At 41.2% G+C, this 9207-nt stretch overlaps 1 long non-coding RNA gene across 1 annotated transcript; it reads left to right on the forward strand.

The window, feature by feature from the left end:
* Positions 1–396: 396 nt before the first annotated feature.
* LOC119087176 lies at positions 397–4681 on the forward strand. The gene is made up of 2 exons (XR_005090620.1): positions 397–646; positions 4289–4681. It is a non-coding gene; the product is annotated as an uncharacterized LOC119087176 (long non-coding RNA).
* Positions 4682–9207: the final 4526 nt, after the last annotated feature.

The raw sequence follows: 9207 nt of genomic DNA on the forward strand, positions 1-9207 counted from the left end.
GGCATAGTTTGTGATACGTGTTTTTTCTATGCTTCTCTGATCTTTGGCGAAGTAGTGGGTGCTTGGTGCTTGGAATCTCTATGTTAATGGCATCTCTAGACATGTAGATGTGAATGCTGGAACTACCTCGTGTCATTCTGGTTTTGTTTTTTTTTCTGACCTTTGTATTAGGTAGAATGTGAAGCTTTCTGCTGGGCACTTTTTAAAAAAAGTTTACTTTTTTATTATGTATAGAGTGTTCTGTATGCATGTGTCCCTGCACTCCACAAGAGGGCACAAGGTCCTACTATAGATGGTTGTGAACCACCATGTGGTTGCTGGGAATTGAACTCAGGTCCTCTGGAAGAGCAGCCAGTGCTCTTAACCACTGAGCCATCTCTCCAGCCCCCGCTTTCTGTCACTTTTTAACTAAAGGGGGACAAGCTTTTTTCTTTGGATTGGTGGTCTTCTATGATTTTGCATATGAAAGGGGGAGAATCTGGTAAATAAATCAGGCATGGTAGCAAGTTTCATGAAAGATAGTAATTTCAAGTGTGCCTAATTGCCAGTAATATATCACATACATTTTCTGTTACTGTATTTTAGGTTACAAATGGGAAGACCATAATATTGAAGAACATTGTCAGAGCTGTAGAAGAAATGGAAGGTATTTTTCATGTGCAAGCTTGCATATATGTATGTTATGATAAATATCACATCCCTGGTTGCTGGCTTCCTCCATCACTGATACAATAAGTCAAATCAAACCAAATTAATAAATCCTGATTTAATAAACAGAGCATAGCAAAGCAAAGGACTCCAGGGGCTCTCAGGAAGGCATGAGACAGAAGAGGAGAGCACCCATGGCAGATCTATGGGCCTGGTCTTAAATAGCCAGTAGGCTCGGGCATGGTCCCAGACATCCCTGGGAGGAGGAGCCGCCAGTTGTGGGCTTTGTGGAACGGGGCTCCCTGAACTGGAGATTCCAAACTCCCAATCTTTTTCGGTCTATATGGGTGCAGGTTCAAGTCTTTCTATTTCCTGCTGGCATGGGATGATGTGGGGAGGGAGTGGGTGGGATTTGGGTGGGCCCATGCTCACCTGGAGTTTTGGGTGGAGTAACATTTGGATAGCTGCCATCCAGGTTACCTCAGGATTCTGTTCTTTTTTTTTTTCCCCTAAGACATGGTTTCTCTGCGTAGCTTTGTTACCTTTCCGGGAACTCACTGTGTAGCCAGGCTGGCCTTGAATCATAGAGGTCTGCCTGCCTCTGCCTCCTGAGTGCTGGGATTAAAGGTGTGTGCCACCACCTCCAGGCACAGGAATCTGTTCTTGAGGAGACAGAATGCAGGCGGCTAGGAGAAAAAAATTGATATTATCACTGGCCCTGTGAATGGGGCTACCCATTGGTAGTAGGAAGACTGCCAGAAAGAATGGAACTGAGAAGTGTCTTGGTTGTACAAAAGAGTCAAGGGTGAATGAGTGAGGCATGAGGGCAGATATGCCCTTAATTAAGACATCTTGGAAAACAAGGTTTCAGTTGCTGGTTAGGTGCCCACTTGTGCCTGGAGAGGTGGTACCAGCAGTGAAGTCCCAGGAGCGTGGGGAGATGACATGTGAAATCTAGGGATGAAGTGTTCCAGGAGTGCTGGAGCCATAGCATCTGCTGTTTCTCTGGAGGTTGGGAGAACATCCATCCTGTGAATGTGTCATAAGAGTTAAGAGATATGGAGCTTTTTATGAGTGGGCAGTTGGGTGAAATCAGCCTGTTAGTATTTCTCCAGTTGGTGCCCTTGCTTGGTTTGCATCTTCAGAGCTGTTGCACTGGCTGGTGTATGTGGAGGGCCCCTGCAGGTTTGGCCTTGGCCCAGGAATGAAGAGTGAATCTAGAGAATATGCTCAAAAATGGGTGGGGTCAAATTAGACTCTGGAAAGTAATAGTAGTTTCCATCAGGCCAGACTTCTTTACAAAGTATCAGAACCCTTTTCCCAGGAACCTTCAGGTGTCTGTAAAACTACTGGAACAGATTTATATCTTGGTGTCATTGTAAAAAACCTTGGCACGCCTTTAATCCCAGCACTCGGGAGGCAGAGGCAGGCGGATCTCTGTGAGTTCGAGGCCAGCCTGGTCTCCATAGTGAGTTCCAGGAAAGGCGCAAAGCTACACAGAGAACCCTGTCTCGAAAAACCAAAAAAAAAAAAAAAGCTATGGCCTTGGGTTAAGGCATGAACATTTTTGAGTCTAAATTTACTGAACAAAGGAGGTTGTGTGAGTGAAGGAGGGAGTGAACATGCCTGCAGGGTTTTGTATCCTCTCTAATGCTAACCTACCTCTAAAAGCTGGACCAGTAAAATCCACAGAAATTTAAGGACCCCTGAAGACTGTAATCAGTGCTCTGTCAATTTGTCAAAACTGCATTCATCAAAGCTAAAACTTTGAACTCTGAAGTTATATCTGAAACCAGTTTGTCCTGTACCATGGAGTCTGTGAATGAGGCACACCTGTATGTATTTTTTATAGGAAACTTACTAATGAACTACTAAGGTGCTTGTAGCCTTGGGATTGGGAGTTCTGTTCAACTGGCAAATCTATTAGTACCCTAGTCATCAACACCATCAGATCTGAGAAGGATAAGTAAATGAGCAGGAGTGAGCCAGCTTTCCAGTTACCCAGGCAGTCCCAAGTCTCTCTATGGTCACTGGGGGACAAGTCCCAGAGGTAGCACTTGTTCAGATGCCAAGAGTAGAGGATCTGAGAGATTCTTTGTGGAGTAGAAATTTGGGAGATTGGCCTACTTGACTTGGCAGAGTGGCACAATTGTTCCCCCAATGCTCCAACTACTCATAGTCTGGAGATGATCTCAGCAGCAGTTAAAGGTGTAAAGCATCTTTTTGATGTGTGGCTGGCTTTGTTACATTTGAGGCAAGCCTCCAGGTGGAAGTTCTTCTGTGGCCATCCATCTTTTTGGAGAAGATACAGGATGCTTCCAGGAGTTGGCATGTCTCTCATAAAAAGATATTATACTAAATGCCATATTCTCATATCTCTAAGGGTGTTTGAGAATGTTAGGTATATCTAAACTAGACAAATGTTATTTAGGCTTAAATTTGAAGGCATATATAAGTTAAGTCTAAACATACAGTTTAGTTACCTAATTAGTTACAGCTTACCAATGTTAGTAAGTACAAGAAGATTCAGTCATTAGTTTTTAGTGGTGATCCTAAGATATACAGGACAAAACTAAGTTTTAACGTTGCAAAATATTTAGTTTCAATATCAGTTGTCAAAACCAGCATTGTTTTAAATCCTGTTTTCATAAAACTGGTTTTTAGGCCAGGACAGGTGGTGGCGGTGCTGGTGGACGTGGTGGTGGGGTGGTGGTGGTGGTGGCTGAGGCGGTGGAGATAGCTCTGGTGGGAGGGACAAAAGGAGGAGGAACCAAACAGAACAAACTGCCTGGAGACATTATGTAGTCGTTCAGTGTGTGAGAGCAGACAGGAAAAGAGAGAACAGACAGGAACAGGACAGGAATTATCAAACAGAAATATATCCTAACCCAATAATATTGGAGACCTAATGTCCCCTTGGTTGTCCCAGTCCAAGTGGTTACCCTTACTAAACATGGTGGTGAAGTATCTTTAACCTTAATCAAAATGGTGGCCGGCTACATGGTCACCCTTCCTAAAGATGGCGGTGAAGTCATTTACTTCTCTCTCTGACCTTAGCCAAAATGGTGCCTGCCCAGGTAGCTGGCTGCCTGTAATTAGGTAGTGGCAGACCACATGATATTCTCCAGCACACTTTCAATCTGAGGTCACAAGCCTTATAGGTTTCAAAACATCCAATTAGCAAGACACGTTCAGGACACATAAACTCAGGCATTCAAAACCTGTCAGAAACCCCCATGTGTAACCACACTATTCATACATTTTCACCAACACCTTTAAGGACAAAAGAAGGAAACAATGTGAGAATAGATGTCACAGGTTCAATCATAGCCATGTGAGAGGCATGTTGTAGGACTGTCCATCCACTTACTGCCATGCCTTCCATTTATCATATAAGGTATACACATTGATGAGGAGATTAGGTATGTCCAAGACCTTTTATAAGTAAAGCTTCCATATTAAAGCTAGTGTTCCTCATTTTCTTGTAGTGAGTGATTTAGCATAGGTTACTGAGAGGAGCACTTTATGAGTGACTTGGAGATGTAGAAACATGGATCACTATTCCACATCTGTATCACACAAAAAACGTTCGACTATGGAAATGCAATGTGAAAACCCTTTATTTGTTATCTTCCTTTAGCAGGTGTGTCATCTGTCACTCTGGATACAATCCATGTGAGCAGAAGGGACATGGAAAGAAGCATTGTACTTCTGTCTCTCTCAGAACAAATGGAAGATATGTGGTAGTCCCCACTATGAGAAGACATGATGACTGTGATAGAAGTTTACAATTAACTGGTTTTCCAAATTCAGTGGAAATTCAGCAACAAACTCTCATTAGAGAAAATGAGTACCAGGAATATGGAAATTCCTCTCTCTCTGCTGGTTCACTGTGCACATGTAGTGTGGCTCACAGTATAAGAAAATGTTATGAATGCAGTCATTGTGGTCCAACTCTGAGTTCTTCAAGTTCTCTTCAAAGATGTGAACAAACTCATTTGTTAAGAGAAAATAATAAATGTGAGTCATCTACCAAAGACTTTAGCCATTACAGGCATCTTCAAACATACCAAACACCCATTAATGAAGAGAATCTCTATGAATATAATCAATGTGATAAAGTCTTTAGTAGTGATTGCTCTTTAAAACACCAAAGAACTCATTTGAAAGGAAAACCCTGTGAGTATAATCAAAGATATAAAGGCTTTGCATGTCACAATCTTTATCAAGTAAATAGAATTCAAACTAGTGAGAAAAGGTATGAATCTCAGCAATGTGATAAAGCCTTTGCATGTCCCATAATACATAATAGAAGTTACACTGGAGAGAAACCCTATGAATGTAATCAATGTGGTAAAGCCTTTGCAGAGAACAGAAGCCTTCACAGTCATGTAAGGTTTCATACTGGAGAGAAATCCTATAAATGTAATCAGTGTGGTAAAGCCTTTAGAGGGAAGAATAGTCTTCTCAGTCATGAAAGAATTCATACTGGAGAGAAACCCTATGAGTGTCATGAATGTGGTAAAGCCTTTGCACAGAGGAGTTATCTTCTCAGTCATGAAAGAATTCATACTGGAGAGAAACGTTATGCATGTAATCAGTGTGGTAAAGCTTTTCCATATAATAGTCGTCTTCTCACTCACTTAAAAAGTCATACTGGAGAGAAACCCTATGAATGTAATCAATGTGGCAAACGCTTTGCACAGAAGAGTCATCTTCTCAGTCATGAAAGAATTCATACTGGAGAGAAACCCTATGAATGTAATGAATGTGGTAAAACCTTTGCACAGACGAGTCATCTGCATAGACATGAAAGCCTTCATACTGGAGAGAAACCCTATGAATGTAATCAATGTGGTAAAGCCTTTGCACAAAAGAGTAGTCTTCAAAGTCATGAAAGAATTCATACTGGAGAGAAACCCTATAAATGTAATGAATGTGGTAAAGCCTTTGCAGAGAAGAGTCATCTTCACAGTCATGAAAGAATTCATAATGGTGAGAAACCCTATGAATGTAATCATTGTGGTAAAGCCTTTGCACAGACGAGTCATCTTCACAGTCATGAAAGAATTCATAATGGTGTGAAACCCTATGAATGTAATCAATGTGGTAAAGCCTTTGCACAGAAGAGTCTTCTTCTCAGTCATGAAAGAATACATACTGGAGAGAAACCCTATGAATGTAGTCAATGTGGTAAAGCCTTTGCACAGAAGAGTCTTCTTCTCAGTCATGAAAGAATACATACTGGAGAGAAACCCTATGAATGTAGTCAATGTGGTAAAGCCTTTGCAGAGAAGAAAAATCTTCACAGACATGAAAGAATTCATAGTGGCGAGAAACCCTATGAATGTAATGAATGCGGTAAAATGTTTGCACAGAAGAGTCAACTTCTCAGTCATGAAATAATTCATACTGGAGAGAAACCCTATGAATGTAATCAGTGTGGTAAAGCCTTTGCAGAGAAGAGAAATCTTCACAGACATGAAATAATTCATACTGGAGAGAAACCCTATGAATGTAATGAATGTGGTAAAGCCTTTTCAGAGAAGAGAAATCTTCACAGACATGAAATAATTCATACTGGAGAGAAACCCTATGAATGTAATCAATGTGGTAAAGCCTTTGCACAGAAGAGTCATCTTCATACTCATGAAAGTCTTCATACTGGAGAGAAACCCTATGAATGTAATCAATGTGGTAAAGCCTTTGCACAGAAGAGTCATCTTCTCAGTCATGAGAGAATTCATACTGGAGAGAAACCCTATGAATGTAGTCACTGTGGTAAAGCCTTTGCAGAGAAGAGAAATCTTCACGTACATGAAATAATTCATACTGGAGAGAAACCCTATAGATGTAATGAATGTGGTAAAGCCTTTGTAGAGAAGAGAAGTCTTCACAGACATGAAATAATTCATACTGGAGAGAAACCTTATGAATGTAATGAATGTGGTAAAATCTTTGCACAAAAGAGTCATCTTCACAGTCATGAAAAAATTCATACTGGACAGTACCATATGGATATAATCATGTTGTAATTTCAGATGTGATCTTCCATGTGGGTGCTGGAAACTGAATGTCTGCAAGACATACTTGCTGGAGTCCAGCTCTATAGGGGTTCAGGTCCCTAAGAGGAGATGGGGCATTAGCAAAGGCTGGAGACTGGTATGATCTTACCGTGAATCAGCATGGCTGCTGCTTTATTGAAAAAGGACTATACCCTTTATACTGTATAACTGAATCTCAGTTTAGACTAAAGCAAGGTTAAAAATAGACTTGATGATTCTAGGATAAAAGCAGCTATCAACCTCAACATAGAATTTTTCTGAGGTAAAAGTGATAAATTCACCAAGTATCTAAATGCCTTTGTGGACGTGAGTCCATTGTTTCCTTCCAGTGTGCTTTTATTCTTGGAACTACGTATGCCCAGTTAGTAAATCATTAAGTTCTCTATTCTTGGTGTACTCAAGGAGATACAATGGGGATTCTTGTGTGAGAGTAGGCATAGTTAACATGCTATGTGGTTCCATGGTGTTGGGATTTTTTTCCAAGAATTTTGTTTCAAGGACTGCCTATGTATACATTCTCATCTTCCATTGTAGCTCACAAAAAAAAATTCCTACAGTAAAAGAGATAAGGAGACCTCATCACATATAGTGAGAAATATTAAAATTGAAATATAAAGATGCCGGAGAATTAAGATCTGCAATGTCAAAATGCTGGAATCTTGTCAAGTAGCAGTGGTTATGTGCAGTCCACACCAGGTACTAAACTGCTAAACCATCTCTCATCCCTTTTTCTTTTAATTTTCAATTTATGATTTTTGTCTTTGTGAGTGCACATGGATAGTATAGTTTGAAATCAGATATCAGCCTGTGTGACCCAGTTCTTACTTTCTACCACTTGGGTTCTGAGGACCACACTAGGTCCATCAGTCTTGGTTCCGGGCACCTTTACCTGCTTAACCAATCAATGATGTCCACTGAGCCCTGTTATTTTTTATTAATTTTTTTTTAAAAAAGAGACTGATAAAGTTCAGGCTGAACTTGAACTTAAGACATTTCTGCTTCCACCTCATTACTAGGATGACAGGTTTCACTACCATGCCATTTATGCAGAGGTCTTGTGTGTGCTAAGCATCCATTCTATCCAAGGAGAGCCATCTGATATGAAAGCATTGATGTAGCCAGTTCTTCATATACTGAGGGCCACACTGAGACCCTGCCCCAAAACCAATTCAAAACTTCGAACAAACAACAACAACAAGAACAACAACGACAAAAACCCTGTGAGTGTGTGTTTTGAGACAGAGTCTGTCTCAGTTGTCTATGCTGGCCTAGAACTCACACTGTAGCCCTTGATTCCTGCCCCTTGACCTTGGCTGCTTAAGTACCTGGAGAGCAGAGCTGGACTAGTGAGTGAGCAAGCCAGAGCACAGAATGGCCTAACTATGTGTCTGGAGACACACAGCTAGTAGCCAGAAGTACATGACAAGATCAGAATGTTCCTGGGTTGGAATCCAGAATCTTCCCTGACATGGAATGCTACCAGTTCAGCATGGAAGGATGGAACGAGGCCCAGGATCTAATATCTTGGGGTTTGAAATGTCCTGAGAATCTTGTGGAGATACTTTATTTGTGCAACCCAATAAAGCTTATCTGAAAATCAGAGTAAAAAGTCAGTCACTATATTAAACCAAGAGTTCAGGCAATGGTAGCACATGCCTCTAATCCTAGTATTCAGGTGGCAGAGATTCATCTGGATCTCTATGAGTTCAAGACCACCCTGAGAACATAGCCAAGCATGGCTGCACATGCCATTACATTCCAACACTAGTTAACCATAGAGGCCTGGAGGTTTATACAGACAGACAGGAAGTGATGTAGCTGGGTGGAGAGAGGAAGTGAGATGGCAGGCACAGAAAGGATATATGTGTGTGTATACAGGAAGCAGGGCTCTCTCTTTGGCTGAGGATTTCTAGTGGTAAGAACATGGCTAGTGCCCGGCGGTGGTGGCACATGCCTTTAATCACAGCACTCAGGAGGCAGAGCCATGTGGATCTTTGTGAGTTTGAGGCCAGGCTGGGCTACCAAGTGAGTTCCAGGAAAGGCTCAAAGCTACACAGAGAAACCCTGTCTCGAAAAACCAAAAAAAAAAAAGTGTAATAGTTAACAAAGCAGTTGAAACTTAAAATTCATAGGAATTATCCACTACAGCCTTATTAAAAAAAAAAAAAAAAAAAAGAACATGGCTAGCTTCTTTCTGCTTCCCTGATCTGTCAGTTTTTGACCCAATAAGTGGCTGTTTTTTTTTTTTTTTTTTTAAAAATAAGACTATTTAGCCATTTGTCTTACAATTGGTGCCAAATGTTCATGGCACGAATTCACTAATAAGCTGCTTATGCCCTTGAAGCCCCCCTGGTTCAGTCCTTAGCTACACACAGCCGAGTCTCCTTGGCTTCTCTCCTGGTGGGTGGTGGGCTCTCTCTGGATACCTATTTCCAATTCCTACAAGACTAAGTAAGCTGCCTTGAAACTCCTTTGGATGTCTACTGTTCTATGC

The sequence above is a fragment of the Peromyscus leucopus genome, unplaced genomic scaffold (assembly GCF_004664715.2).
Source record: "Peromyscus leucopus breed LL Stock unplaced genomic scaffold, UCI_PerLeu_2.1 scaffold_1729, whole genome shotgun sequence".
NCBI lineage: Eukaryota > Metazoa > Chordata > Mammalia > Rodentia > Cricetidae > Peromyscus > Peromyscus leucopus.